Here is a 16,183-nt window from a genome sequence, read left to right as displayed (position 1 = left end):
TATAGTACATATGGTACTGTAGAAACGATTGAGCCAGGAAGTGTGACTTAGAGTTTTGAGTGTGATTACAATCCGTTTCGCTCGGTGAGGAATTGTACATCTCTACGATAGTGATATTCATAAAGCTTTTCGCATCCAATATATTCGATATCATCTGTTTTATTCAATTTTAGCCGAGTTCCCGTTCCCTAAAAGCAGATAATTGAATGCAAAAAATACTGATTTTTTTACAATGGTGTTACACTTAATTTCAACTGTAAATCGTGCAAAAGTGATGATAACAAATGTGATCAATATAAAACTTATACGGTACCAATTTTGATGCACCAGATGCGCATTTCGACAAATAATGTCTCTTCAGTTATGCTGAACCGAAATGTTTGAAATCCGAAATAACAATGACGTTTTAGAGCTATTATAGGGGAAAACAGTGTACCAAAAAGTGGAGTCAAATTCGTCTAAGGATAAGAGCTATGCGTGAGGGAGATAATCCTAAATTTTGAAATTAATTTCTAAATTTTATAACAGCAATTAAATATACATCCGTACTTACAAGCTAGTAACGAAGTACTTAGCTACTGGGCTGTAGAGACCCTCGGGGACAAACAGTCCACCAGCAGAGGCCTCGACCCAGTGGTAATAATGTATAACTTATTCGGTACCAATTTTGATGCATCAGATGCGCATTTTGACAAATAATGTCTCTTCAGTGATGCTGAACCGAACTGTTTGAAATCCGAAATAGCAATGAAATTTTAGAGCTATTATATAATGAATACACAAATTAAGAGTAGGAAAGTACAACACTTTTTTGACCTCCATGAACCATATACAGTGCAGCCATCATAGTTTATCATAGGAGGATGGCCTTGGAGAGAGGTTTAGAAATCAAGATCTCTGGTAATCAGATAGCCACAGATATGTTCACTACGGATTACTCCGTTTACTTAATTAAAATATAGAGTCCACATCGGTTGTGATTGGGGGACAGGGGACATTTACCCCTCCTACGCAACTGATTTCATCTTTGTTGTGGCTAGTGCCCCGTTTTTAGACAGGGACTGTTTTGTCCTCATAGGCACCGGATTCCACATCTTGCGCGTCAAGTGGTCAATATTTGTTAGGGCTCCATTGATAGTTTTATTGCCAAACCTTTTTTTTTTCATTTGCACTGTTTGTACTACTTGTAACCAACTGACACCTTTGACCTAGATTGTTATAGAGTTGGATGCTTATTTACTGCTGTGTACTACTGACACTCAACTGACACATTTTATCTAGATTGTTCTAGATCTCAGGTGTACTTTCGTTAGTAGAAATATGAAGTAATGGTTGCATCATAATTTTCTTTCAAGATTGTACTAGAAAATTCATTCTTATTGTATATACACTGGGATTCTAATGATAAAAGGCTTTAATTAGAAAAGGTCTGGTTAGACACTTTAGGTATTTTTGAATTACTAGGAACTAGAATTTTGGAAGTTCTAGTTTTTTGTGTTTGCATTCTGTTTGGTACGGCTTTTGATATTGATTGTTTAATTACCCTAAGATAGTATTTTGCTATTGTTACACTTTCTTTCAATTATTATTTGGAAATAAATTACCTATACTGGATTCGTAAACTACATAAAATCTCTACAAAGAAAGATGCATCGCTGGATCCAGAAAAAACTACATATCCAAGAAATGGTGCAAATGAAATGTGGATTAAAAAAAACCTGAAGAACTTTTAGTAAACTTGAAATCAGAAAACTTTTTACACGACCATTCGTAACGATAAATTAAAAAAAACCCAGACTTTTTGACATATAGACAGTTCTTTCATCAAGCAAAAACAAAAAACCGCAAATATCCCTATCTAGTGATCAGTCATCTAAAAACTTACTTTGTTAAACACCACTCTGACTCCACGCACAAGTACTCTGAACTTGAAATAAAAAGTATGCTGGAGTTCAAGTTTTGTATATAGTCAACAGCATCAATAGTAGTCTATGACAAACAGAATTAGTAGTAGTTCAAAGTTGAAAAAATAAATCGTAGTTTATAGTAAAGAGGATCAATGAAAAGTGAAGATAAGGCCTTTTTTATTGAGTTGGTTTACGGATCCGCCGCACTGGTTTTTTGGGATGTTGAAAAAAAAAATAAAATGTTTTTCACTCCTTTTTATATTTCCGACGCTGTAATGTTTCCTTTTCACAAAAAAAAACTCCAAACAAACAAACAAACAAAAAAGAAAGAAAGAAAAGAAAATAGATTCTGCTGGACTGGATATTTGGATAGGCGCCTCCGCCGATCGTTGAAATCTCGGGACAGTCCATAATATCCATGTGTCATGTGTGGAATATCAGTCAACTTCAGCCGGTGCTAACAATTATTCTGCACCTTAGTAACAATGCTTTTTGCTTCCAATAAGTTATCTGTTTATGAAACTAACTTCTAATTAGCATTAGTTATGCATTGCATACCATTTAGATATTTAAATCCCAAAATAAAAACAAACAATTGTTTTCAGATGACATGCATGACGTACGTTGGGTTGCACTAATCACCTAAAGAAGTATAACCCTGTCTGACCTTACCATGCATACATTTTGCTGAGGATACACTTTTAAATTCTTATTAATGAATTTTAAACAAATATTCTTCATAATTAATATGTGTAATTCTTCATATATTGAAGGAGGTTGAAAACATATTTAACATTATTGAATTCATTCATTGTATATAATTTGTTCACTACCAACAATAAATTTATTTCACTTATATAAAATTCAGAATTTTTAAATAAATGTTTATAGGTTTCATGAATTTTATTTATAACTTTACTTGTCTTCATAAATAAGACTTTAAAACTTAAAAGTAATTTTTTAGACAAAATATAAGCTTGGTAAGGTCAGTCAGAATTTTAGTACTTCAGGTGATTTGTACGTCCCTATATACGTCATGGTTGCCATCTTTTGAATGAAAAAACGATGTGGTTCTTTTATTTTGGGATTTACATAACTAAACGGTAAACAATGGACATTTGATGATGATAGTAAGTTAATTTAATAAACAAATATCATTTTTGAAGGAAACAGCATTGTTGCCATGGTGCACAATAGTCGCTATATACCACCGTCTTATGCTCTTAAGTTGACAATGAAGAGAATATTAAAGTTGATGATAAAACATTGACCTCAAATTAAGTTCATTTTTATTACTTAACATTTTGTCATTTGAACTTTTTTTTTACCTCCTCCGAACGGATTTGAAAATTTTGAAATCCTAAACCAATTTAAAAAAAATGGCCTAACAAACAGTGATCAATCTCATAACAATGGTAGTCTAGAGTACACATAATCAATAGTGGTCTGTGGTAATCAGACGTAATTGTAGGTTATAAACCCAAGCAATAGTGGTGTTTAGTAAACAGAATCTATAATACATTGATAGTATATAGTATATTGAATCAATAGTAGTATATAGTAAACAGAATCTATAATACATTGATAGTATATAGTATATTGAATCAATAGTAGTATAAAGTAAACAGAATCTATAATACATTGATAGTATATAGTATATTGAATCAATAGTAGTATAAAGTAAACAGAATCTATAATACATTGATAGTATATAGTATATTGAATCAATAGTAGTATAAAGTAAACAGAATCTATAATACATTGATAGTATATAGTATATTGAATCAATAGTAGTATAAAGTAAACAGAATCTATAATACATTGATAGTATATAGTATATTGAATCAATAATAGTATAAAGTAAACAGAATCTATAATACATTGATAGTATATAGTATATTGAATCAATAGTAGTATAAAGTAAACAGAATCTATAATACATTGATAGTATATAGTATATTGAATCAATAGTAGTATAAAGTAAACAGAATCTATAATACATTGATAGTATATAGTATATTGAATCAATAGTAGTATAAAGTAAACAGAATCAATAATACATTGATAGTATATAGTATATTGAATCAATAGTAGTATAAAGTAAACATAATCAATAATACATTGATAGTATATAGTATATTGAATCAATAGTAGTATAAAGTAAACAGAATCTATAATACATTGATAGTATATAGTATATTGAATCAATAGTAGTATAAAGTAAACAGAATCAAGTGTTGTATAAAGTAAACAGAATCTATAATACATTGATAGTATATAGTATATTGAATCAATAGTAGTATAAAGTAAACAGAATCAAGTGTTGTATAAAGCAAATATAATCAATAGCAGTCTATAGTAAATAAAATGATACATTGGTAGTATATAGAATCAATAATAGTATAAAGTAAACAGAATCAAGTGTTGTCTATAGCAAATATAATCAATAGTAGTCTATAGTAAATAAAATAATACATTGGTAGTATATAGAATCAATAATAGTATAAAGTAAACAGAATCAAGTGTTGTCTATAGCAAATATAATCAATAGCAGTCTATAGTAAAGAAAATCAATTGTAGTCTGAAGTAAACAAAATCATTTGTAGTGTATAGTAAACAGAATCAATAATAGTAAATAGTAGACCTAATCAAAATTAGCCTACAGTAAACAGAATCAATAGCAGTATATAGTAAACAAAATCAATTGTAGTTTGCAGTAAACAAAATCATTTATAGTGTATAGTAAACAGAATCAATAATAGTAAATAGTAGACCTAATCAAAAGTAGCCTACAGTAAACAGAATCAATAGCAGTCTATAGTGAATAGAATCAAAAGTAGTGTATAGTAAACATAACAAATAGTAATCTATGTTAAACAGAATCAATTGAGTCTATGGGAAACAAAATCAATAGTAGTCTATAGTAAACAGAACAAATAGTAATCTATATTAACCCTTTGCCTATTACGCCGCCTATGACGTAACAGTAGCATTTGCTTTCGCCGCTGAATGATGACGTTACCCTTTTCCCCACAGCGCTTTGGGGTCGATTTGTGAAAATTCGGAATTTTTAACACATTTCTTCACTACGTTTTCCATTGTTATATATTCTGTTAGTTTATCGTTGATAGTTCTGATAAAAGATGATACTGTAAGACTGTCGAATCGGGAGTGGAAGTATGATTACGATAAATATAGGGCAAAGTATTTTCTTGTGAAAATATTTATAATACAAAATTTGCCTTTTTTAAAAATTAATTATTCTACATGTATGTTTGTATAACAAAAGAAATGCCACAAATGAATACTTCTTTATCTACTAGTATTTTTCAAAATTATATCAAAAGATCTGTATTTCCAACGTTGTTTTTTCCTTCGATATGTTCTATATATTATTTGTTTTAATTAAAACATTCTTACCATAAAAAATCATAAAATTTCATCTTGATTTCAAAGAAAAAACGTAATCAATTTAGTTTTGGACAAGGTTTAACATATTCATTTGTACTGACGACTGATTCAAACTTTACTTAATAAAAATAAACGAATATATTACATCATGTTTTGTAAATAAGAATTCGCCTATGTAGTTGAATTTTTTTTGACGCATGCATAAATTCTCTTCAATGTTCAAAACAAGATGTGGAAAAAAACCAAACAAAGCACCGCTTTACATTACACTGTCCGCATCTGTATGCCGTGTCCTACTTTGGGGTGTGTGTACTTTAGAACAGAAATTTCAAAAATGCACTGTATACACCTTGCAATAGTCTTTTGCGGTGTCCTGTATGTTCCGATTACGAGCTATGTCAGTGCGAGGCCTAGATATACTTCCTCTTACAGGCACGTAGCATCGTCTTTTCAGCAACTTCGAAATGGAGGGGGGGGGGGGGCGAACCTGTCTTGTCTAAAATTATTGGCAAGGAAATAAAAATAGGGGAGGTTGTCTGAACTTCAAGTCCTAATTCGTGGAAGGGGAGGAGTGTTCATCAACTAAAACTGTCTCAACCTCCGCCCGACTGCGATTAATTAGATAGTGTGTGTATGTCAAACATGTTAATTTCTTGAAAAAAATAATTGGTCTGAAAAGAAATAAGAACATATCGTAACTTATCACAGCATTTGTAATTCTATTAAAATGAATTTAAAACTACACTTATTTTCCTTCTATTCTAAAAATTGGATGAAACGGCCCATACGAAGCAGTCATAATGTGATAAAAGAAAATATAAAAATTATGGTATAATAATTATTTGATAAATACTTACATGTGCACATTGTTCTTAACAACTGATCCAGTGAAACACTGAATATTATAAGCAAGTAGATTGTCTCTCTACATTTAACATACATATCAGCTAGCTAGTGTACCCACTCTTAGAATTTGTTAAAAGTAATGATTACATAAATCTAAACTAAAACCCAGTCTTTAGATATTTGACTCTCGTGTTTATTTTGACACCATTCATTTTGCAAATCATTTTATGCGCTGAAAAATGCGCATTTTACTGGTAATTGTATCTTAATTAAATGGTAGAATATTTACATATGTGCATTTGCCTTGTTACAGTGTATCTATGTATGATTGCGCAATATTTCCCGTGTACCAGTGCGCCCGAGACTTGATAAATATATTATCCCTCAGTTCGCTAGTAAAAGCGGGAAAATGATGTATTCACGTTACACATGTAGTAGCGTGTTTTGATAAAGTTGTTTTGGTCCATTATAATATTGACCAATAGGGGGTAGTACACTGTCACGGGGAGTAAGCGGATTTTGTTAGGCTGGTCACTTTCTAGCCGGCGTTCATGCAGATAAGACAAATGTTGCTATTTTCAGTTTTTATCTAGCATTTCATATCTTTGTAAAGTGTGAGGTCCGTCACACTCTCCCTGTATCATGGAGCAAAGACATCGGATACAGGCTTCCCAGAATTTTTCACGATTTTTATCGTTTTATTTCTAGGTTTTTCCTGGCCGACTCTGATGTTCACAAAGGGGATTAATGTACTATTAAATGCAATTGTACTAGTATATTTATAGGAACGGTATTGTGTATTTTCACTCACATTTGTGTATAAGTCTGAATAATAAACGCCCGTCCTCCAGCGTACACGGCTGGCTGTATGCTATGTACTTTGGTGTTGAGTTATGTTAAATACATGTAGTAAAGTTAATATTTACACAAGCTTTATTACCAATCGATACACTACATGTGGCCAGATTGGCAAATATATTTTATTGGGACTAAAATTGATGGACTGGTGTCTTTTCCTTAAACATATATTTCTTTTTTATTGAATCTTCAATTTTTTTAAAACAAATAAAATAATAATTGCATAGATCTTAACAAAAACTCGACCAGTCTTCAATAAAATTTGATAATTATAAGTAAATCCAAGCCTTCGTTGGAAACTAATTCTCGTGGTTTTTTTTATAGCAGATTCCTGTAGCATAGATCGTTTTATTCTTTGGAAGATGTTCTGACAATGCTAAACGTAATTTAAAAAAAAAAAATTCACATAGTTTTTACAAAGAATTTGAATTTAGATTTTTATCCGACATCGATCTTTAAATCTCGCCTCTTACATATGTACTTCACTTTGCCAATCATTTTATTTAAAATCTAATAAAATGTTAGATTTCGTGTCCATTACTGACTTCATTTGTTTCAGTAAATTTTTATGTAGTATGATTTTTTATGGTTGCGTAATATGTGCGTTCGAGTTTTGAAAGGCACGGGTTTGACTAGGGTATCTTTATCAACACTAAAATTACCAAATTGAAAATGTTGACATATTTCCTCTCTCATTTAAAATAACAATGTTGTTGTGTTAACCTCGCAGGAGAATACATATACATTTTAGAATATATTTCCCCCCATTTTTTATACTTTGTTTGATATACATAACGTATGCATACCACGAAATTGATGATGTAATTTATGATGGTTTTTTACCCCCCCCCCCCTCCCCCTCTTTCTGATGCTACTAAAATAACCATCTTCCTGATAATCAGTAATCTTCATAAACCTGTAAATATATAATATAAATTGAAATAATCAAATAAAATAATAAAACTAAACATGAATAATTCTTCTGCAATACCGCGTTAGATTTTTCCCGTTATGCAGTAAACAATTTCGAGCTGTGTTGCAGTAGTGTATCCCCTAATCTATCACTTTACTACTGTTGAAAATATCCAATAAATCTGGCAAATCGCTCACTTTATCATTATTTTGTCTTACAACCCAAGATATAAAATAACCCACTTTTCTCTGTATCAACGATAAAACGTAGTCAAAACAAATGCGCATTGAAAGTGTGTTAAAGTGCATGATTGTGGGGCAAAGGTATATGCGTTAAAGTGCGTGATTGTGGGGAAGGCGGTTAAACAGAATAAATTGCGTCTATGGGAAACAGAGTCAATTGTTGTTGTATACAGTAAACATAATCAATTGAGTCTATGGGAAACAGAACCAATAGTAATATATAGTAAACAGAATCAATAGTAGTCTATATTAAACATAACCAATAGTAGTATATACTAAACACAATCAATTGTAATCTATAGTAAACAGAATCGATAGTAGTGTATATTAAACAGAATCAATAGTAGTATATACTAAACATAATCAATTGTAGTCTATAGTAGACAGAATCAATAGTAGTTTATAGTAAACACAATCAATAGTAGTCTATAGTAAACAGAATCAATAGTAGTCTATATTAAACATAACCAATAGTAGTATATACTAAACACAATCAATTGTAATCTATAGTAAACATAATCAACAGTAGTCTATAGTAAACAGAATCAATAGTAGTCTATACTAAACATAATCAATTGTAGTTTATAGTAAACACAATCAATAGTAGTCTATGGTAAACAGAATCAATAGTAGTTTATAGTAAACACAATCAATTGTAATCTATAGTAAACATAATCAACAGTAGTCTATAGTAAACAGAATCAATAGTAGTATATACTAAACAAAATCAATTGTAGTGTATAGAAAAGAGAAGCATTGGTGTTTATAGTAAATAAAATCAATTGTAGTCTGTAGTAGACATAATCAATAAAAGTCAATGGTAGAAGGAATCAAATGTAGTCCGTGGAAAACGTTTTCAATTTGAAGTTGATATTGAACAGAATCAATTGCAATATATAGAAAACAAAATCAATTGTAGTTTATTGTAAACAGATTTAATAGTAGTTTATAGTAAACATAAAATGTCTATAGAAAATATAATCAATAACAGTCTATAGTAAACAGAATCAATAGTAGTCAATCATAAACGGAATCAATAGTAGTCTATAGTAAACAGAATCAATAGTAGGATATTGAAAATATAATCAATAGTAGTCTATAGTAAAAAGAATCAATAGTATTCTATGGTAAACAGAATCAATAGTAGTCTATAGTAAACATAATCAATAGTAGTATATAGTAAACATAACAAATAGTAGTCTATAGAAACAGAATCAATAGTATTTTATGGTAAACAAAATCAATAGTAGTCTATAGTAAACAGAATTGGTATAAGTCTATAGTAGAGAGAATCAATAATAGTTTATATTAAGTATAAGAAATTGTAGCCTACATTAAGCTGAGTCAATAGTACACTATAGTTAGCAGACTCAATAATAATATATAGTAAACAGAATCAAGTGTCGTCCATAGGAAACAGAATCGATTGAGGACTACATCAAATGTAATGCACAGACTAAATCCTAGTGTGTACTTTATTCTATACAGGATAGTATTCAAAATAAATCATACATTATCGTAAACAGATCGCATGCTAATCTTTATTAAACGATGTAAATTCTGGTGTGTACAAACAGAATATGTCCTATTATATGATAAACTGATAAGTCTGTGTATACAGAACAGAATACAGTCTTAGTGTTTAAAAAAATCAACATTGATGTATGGTAAACAAAATCAATCTTAAAGTATAGTAAACAAAACCAATGCTAATGTATTTCAAACCTAATAGACAACATATCTCGCCTGAAAGATTGACTCTTCTTAGCTTATCCATTTTAGTTAAAACAGTTTTTCTAAAATAGGTCAAAGTCCTAGGTTATTAGGTCAAAGGCTTTGATACCATAGTGAAGGTCTTGACAGGCTGGATTTGTAACATCAAATCCCTGTCCCCTTGGTTCAAAAGATATAGTCAATTTAATGTTATAGTCCAGGGTCAACAGTTCTGGTAGCAAAAGAAATGTTTTCTAATTACACAGCTTTACTTATAGCATCAAAGCTTCATTCCTTTCGGTTGAAAAGCTTTCAAAAATTGGGTCAAAGTTAAAGGCAAATATCATTAGCTCAAATATCTGCACTAGAACATACCTATATCCTTGGGGTATTTAGATGTGAAGTATTAAAACCCTGCGCCCTTGATTCAAAAGGTATAGCCCATGTTCAGGTTTTTGAAAAGTAGGTCATTGGCCAAGGTCAGAGAGTAAAACGTCAATTTACCAATACAATGGTGTCTTCATGTGACATCAATATGCGTAATACCTGAACCCTATCCCTTTGGTTGAAAAAGTATAGCCCAGGTTAAAGTTTTTAATAATTAAGATAGCTCCTTACTTTTCATTTTATCTGATAAATCCTGTCAGAATTGTGTTTATTATACAGACAAACATTCCAGCAAAAGAAAACAACAACAAAATAAAGGTCTAATCACATCATATTTACTAAACCAGCCTATCAAACATGTATACCCCCTATCATCTGTTAACAGTTTTTTAGCGTTTTTACCAATTATGACATTTTAAGCTACAACTTGTGTAAAAATAGTACAATAGTCATTATATTACACATGGTTGTTCTAATTATTTACTTTAAAGTATATACACATTTGTTTTTATGAATGGAAAGCACTAAAAGAAAATTTTACATAATATATGCCTCATTCTCACAAAAATTGTACAACAAGAATCATTGAGAAAATTGGACATCATGTCATTTTTATGGAAATTCCTCTGACACAAACATTTAAATTTGATAGTAAATTAAGGATAAACATCTGTTTAACAAAAAACAATAAAAAAAATCACATGTCATCACATTTATTTTTATCTCAGGGCCAATAATGTAAAGGTACCCCTAATGAAATCGACAACGAGAATCATTGCCAAAATTGAACATAACGGCACTTTAATGCATATTTCTTTGACCAAAGCATAAAATTCTTATACTTAATTAAGAATGAACATTTGATTAACAGAAAACAATAAAAGAATCACATGTTTTCATATCTATTATTATCCCAGAGCCAATAATGTAAAGGTACCCCCAATGAAATTGACAACGAGAAGTATTGCCAAAATTGAACATAACGGCACTTTAATGCATATTTCTCTGACCAAAGCATAAAGTTCTTATACTCAATTAAGAATAAACATCTGCTTAACAGAAAACAATAAAAGAATCACATGTCTTCACATCTATTATTATCCCAGAGCCAATAATGTAAAGGTACCCCCAATGAAATTGACAACGAGAATCATTGCCAAAATTGAACATAACGGCACTTTAATGCATATTTCTCTGACCAAAGCATAAAATTCTTATACTTAATTAAGAATACACATCTGCTTAACAGAAAACAATAAAAGAATCACATGTCTTCACATCTATTATTATCCCAGATTTGACCAAAGGTCTTCACATCTATTTTTATCCCAGAGCCAATAATGTAAAGGTACCCCTTGAAATGGATAACAAGAATCATTGCAAAGATTTAACGTAACCAAAGATAACATCTTTATATTTAATTGAAAATAAACATCTCAAATGAAATCTAATTTGATAATACTTTACATGAACTTTGCTTCATTCAATAGAAACAATGTATGTGTACTACATATATATGGCTCATTTTCACATCACATGAACAGCCTTTGAGAAATTGATACATATATACAGTATGCATATATATAAAAACACACGATCTAAATTTTATAAACACAAAATTAAAAAAAATAAGTCTTATAGATTTGACAAATACTGTACAACTTTTCCAATGTCAGATTTTGACTTTGACACTCTCGGTTTCTTAGAATCTTGCAAGTTCTTACTAAACACGTTATGAATGAGATCGTCGGTGCAGGTATACGTATGGTCGTAGTTGGATATAGGCGTTAATTTAGTTGCGGTGGAAGAGTCTGACGCGTGTTGCTTATCCCATCGTGCGTCTCTAGACGTGTTTAGACGTTTAAGTTTCGCTTCTTTACAATATTTTCCTTGAAGTTTATGCCGCGCCATTGGATACACTTTTTGCACGGTATAAATCAAACCGATCACGGTCAAAAACGGTAAAATACGAAATGGTGAAACTGACCGATATTGGTTCCGTCTTTTACAATCGCAAGTGACGTATAGCGCGTATGGCATTACTTTAAGTTAAAATCCGCAATAAATGCCAATAGGTCAAAAGTCTTGGTACCAAAACAAAAAAATGAAAGTTGAAGATAACGAACAGTAATCAATCTCATAACTCCCATAAGCAATACAATATAGATACTTGGTTAAACACGGATCCCTATATGTAAACAATGGAGGATATTCCAACCATGAATATATATTTATCTCGGATATAAGTGGCATCATTTAAAAAACATGCTCCAAGAAGCTTAACTACGTGCGTGATAACGACATAATACTAATCTATCCACGTTTTAAAAAAAAATGTCTTATCCATTGATTCATGTTATATCAACCTACGTGATACAGGAACCGGTAAGTATGTCTGTAATATAATAATAATAGGGGTTTATACTATATCACCTCCTAATTAATATTTACTAGGGGGTAATATAGTATGCAACCCTACTATTACTATTACGGACAAAATTACTGGTTCCTGAGGTTATACATACATGGACATAGAACATACATGTACATTATGAATCAATTGGATAAACGGTTTTTTAAAAATGTGGATGAATTAGTGTTATGTGGTAATAACGCACGTAGTTAAGCTTCCTGAAACATAAAAAATATAAAAAGAGACAACATAGATGGGAGAGAAATAATTATTCATGGTTCGAATTTCCTCCATTGTTTACAGCCAGGAGCATATAAAAAAATAAACGGGTGAGTAAGATGTGTGTACAGACATATGAAGTATGGACACTACTACCAACACCCCCTCCGTTTCTGATTCTGAATTCTCCGATTTATATATAATCGTTTTATACCGGTATGAAAGAATAGAATTTGTTATACAAGTAGAAGGCCTTTCTCTAAAGCTTACAAAAAGTGTGAAACGATTATATAAATCGAAATTGGGATGAGGTAGACAAGAAATCCACACATTTCAGAAAAAAATTATCGACGCAAAAAATAAAATCAGAAAAGGGGGTGGTTGGGTGGGTGGATGTTGGTAGTAGTGGCGATACTTCATACATGTTCACACGTGCTTAGGTTCAACTGAATCAATAGTAATATATAGTAAACAGAATCAATAGTAGTCTATGAAAAACAGAATCAATAGTAGTCTATGAAAAACAGAATCAATAGCAGTCTATGAAAAACAGAATCAATAGCAGTCTATGAAAAACAGAATCAATAGCAGTCTATGAAAAACAGAATCAATAGCAGTCTATGAAAAACAGAATCAATAGTAGTCTATGAAAAACAGAATCAGTAGTAGTCTATGAAAAACAGAATCAATAGTATACTGCAGTAAACAGAATCAATAGTAAAACAATCAATACTAGTTTATATTATAGAGAACTAATGTTGATCTATAGTAAAAAGAATCAATAATAGTATATAGTAAACAGAATCAACAACAGTCTATAATAAACAGAATCCAGTATAATCTATAATAAGTAAAATCAATATTAGTCCATAGTAAACAGAACCAATAGTAGTTTTTTGTAAACATAACAAATTGTAGTCTATAGTAAACATAATTAATAGTAGTCTATAGTGAACTGAATCAATAGTAGAATATAGTAGTCTATAAACTATTGACCTAATCTTGACAATTAGGTCAATGTCCACGGTCATAGGGTAAAATTCTTGGTATCATGATAATGGTGCCTTCATGAGGCATCTATATAAGAAATATCGAAACCCTATCCCATTTGGTTCAAAATATATAGCTCAGAATAAAGTGTCTAATAAGTAGGTCAAAATCCGCAGTAAAGTGTAATGGGTCAAACGATTTGGTACGAAACAAAGGTCTGTTCATAAGGCATCTTTTTTGAAATATTAAAACTACCTCCCATTCGCTTAAAAAAATAGCCCAGGTTAAAACTTTTTTTTCAAATGTGACGGTGACGCAGACGCCAAAACCTTGACCATGACAATAGCTCTCCGAACAGTCGTCCCTGCGAGATAAAATGTCGTCAGATACAACTCTTATTGCTTTATCAAATTATTTCGTTAATTTAATGGATATGGTTGAATCTGTATATTCTGATAAACTGCCTGATTTCGTGGCGCAGCCATTTCAGTTTCAAGCAGTCAGGAATGCATGACAAGCGAATAACGGCTCTTCATGTGAGGATGGTCTTGGAAACTACCTTACACATCAAGATATCTAGCCGTCAGATAAGCACACTTTCCGCTACCGTTTACATGATCGTCATAGAGGACTGGCAGTTTGTATTATCGGTAAACGGGGATGCTCACTTCTCCTAGATTCCCGATTCCACCTCTGTATCAGCCAGTGGTCCGTGTTTGTCTGGCCTTCATTAATATTTATAAAGCTAAACCTTTTTCGTTTTTACTGTAGAAGGAACATGCCTTCTCTTGGACTTATGTAATTGTTTTTGTCGTTGGTCAGATCGGTGTTTTCTGATTCTAATACTATCGGTCATTCTGAAATACTTTAATATAATGTCAACGATAAAGGTAGCTCATTGATTATAACGTTGTAAGCAAGACATTGTAAGTTTAAAACCTGTTTGTCACCCACTCACCATTAAGAAGTGAGAGTCATGTATTTTAGCAAATGACCTTAAAACAGATATCCGACGTCACTGTGGATTCTGACACGCTTAATAGCTACCATTACTACGACCCTAGGTGCTGATATTTGACATAAATGAAAAAGATGGTCGCGTTCTAAAAGAAAAAGAACGCAACACAACAATACTATGTTATTCAGTGGTAATTAAAACATTGTGTTTGAAATAAAGAAAAAATCTCTCCTCATTATGTAATTATCCTCACTTTTCGATGTCACATGTGGTTATTTTGTTTTTATTTTGGTAAATAGCAAGGACTGACTGATGAGGAAACAGTTAACAAAATTTGAAGAAAAATATTCCATTTACATACCTTGCACCATGACTTACTGTTGATTCAAAAACTGGACGCCGATATTATCTTTAAAAAAGGATATACATGTACAAATTATTTATTCGCCGCCTTGTCTTAAAATCATATACCAACAATTGTAGATAAGTATACGTAGCAGTAAAGAATGAGGAGGGAAACAAACACTCCAGATATCAAGTTGACCACACTGCAGTGTAATAGTGGGGCAGATTATGTCAAAAATATGTAAAAATCTTGCATTTAATGATGCAAGCATGAAATTTGGCATGCATACTCCTCAGACATCATTCTTTCCAGAAAGAACGTTAGCCACCTGAAAAACTCAATATGGCGGCCATTTTTCAAGATGGCGTCTGATTCGTCAACAAATTAAATTTCTGATGATGAAAGCTCTGTTAACAGTTTGTGTCTCGATACAACAGCATATTTCCAATTGTAAATGCATATATGTGGTTCTTCATCATGCATGAATTGGAAAATGTGTGCTTTTGGAACATTTAGTAGGTTGTATTACCCATTTATGTGTCAGTTAGAGGAATCTGAAGTTCGTATTTCGGAATCTTCTGTACCATGCTTTTAAGTCCTTGTTTCGTTCCTTGTTATTGAGGATTTATCCTCTGTAAGTCTTTTTTGTACCTCTCTAAGGATTAAAAAACATTAATGGTATTCGAAAATAAAAGTGTATGTCATGGCACAACCAGGGCACTCTGGTGACATCACTACTATGAAACTCAGCATGGGGTTCAATACCAGCTATACCAAAAGTTTCTTAGTATAGTGTTCTAAATACTATCCGACTAGCCCCAAAAGCAATTGTTTTGTTTTATGGTCAGATAGTCGCGCCTGAAGAGACATAATGTATCAACGCGGGAAAGCCGAGCCAAGGGTAACGGCGCATTTGTTACCCGGATGGTGTACAGATCGCGCGGAACTTAAATGGTATTGGATGAACGATCGAGCTAAGT

This window comes from Ostrea edulis, chromosome 8, assembly GCF_947568905.1.
Source record: "Ostrea edulis chromosome 8, xbOstEdul1.1, whole genome shotgun sequence".
In the NCBI taxonomy this organism is placed as follows: domain Eukaryota; kingdom Metazoa; phylum Mollusca; class Bivalvia; order Ostreida; family Ostreidae; genus Ostrea; species Ostrea edulis.
Note: the sequence above shows the minus strand (reverse complement) of the source record.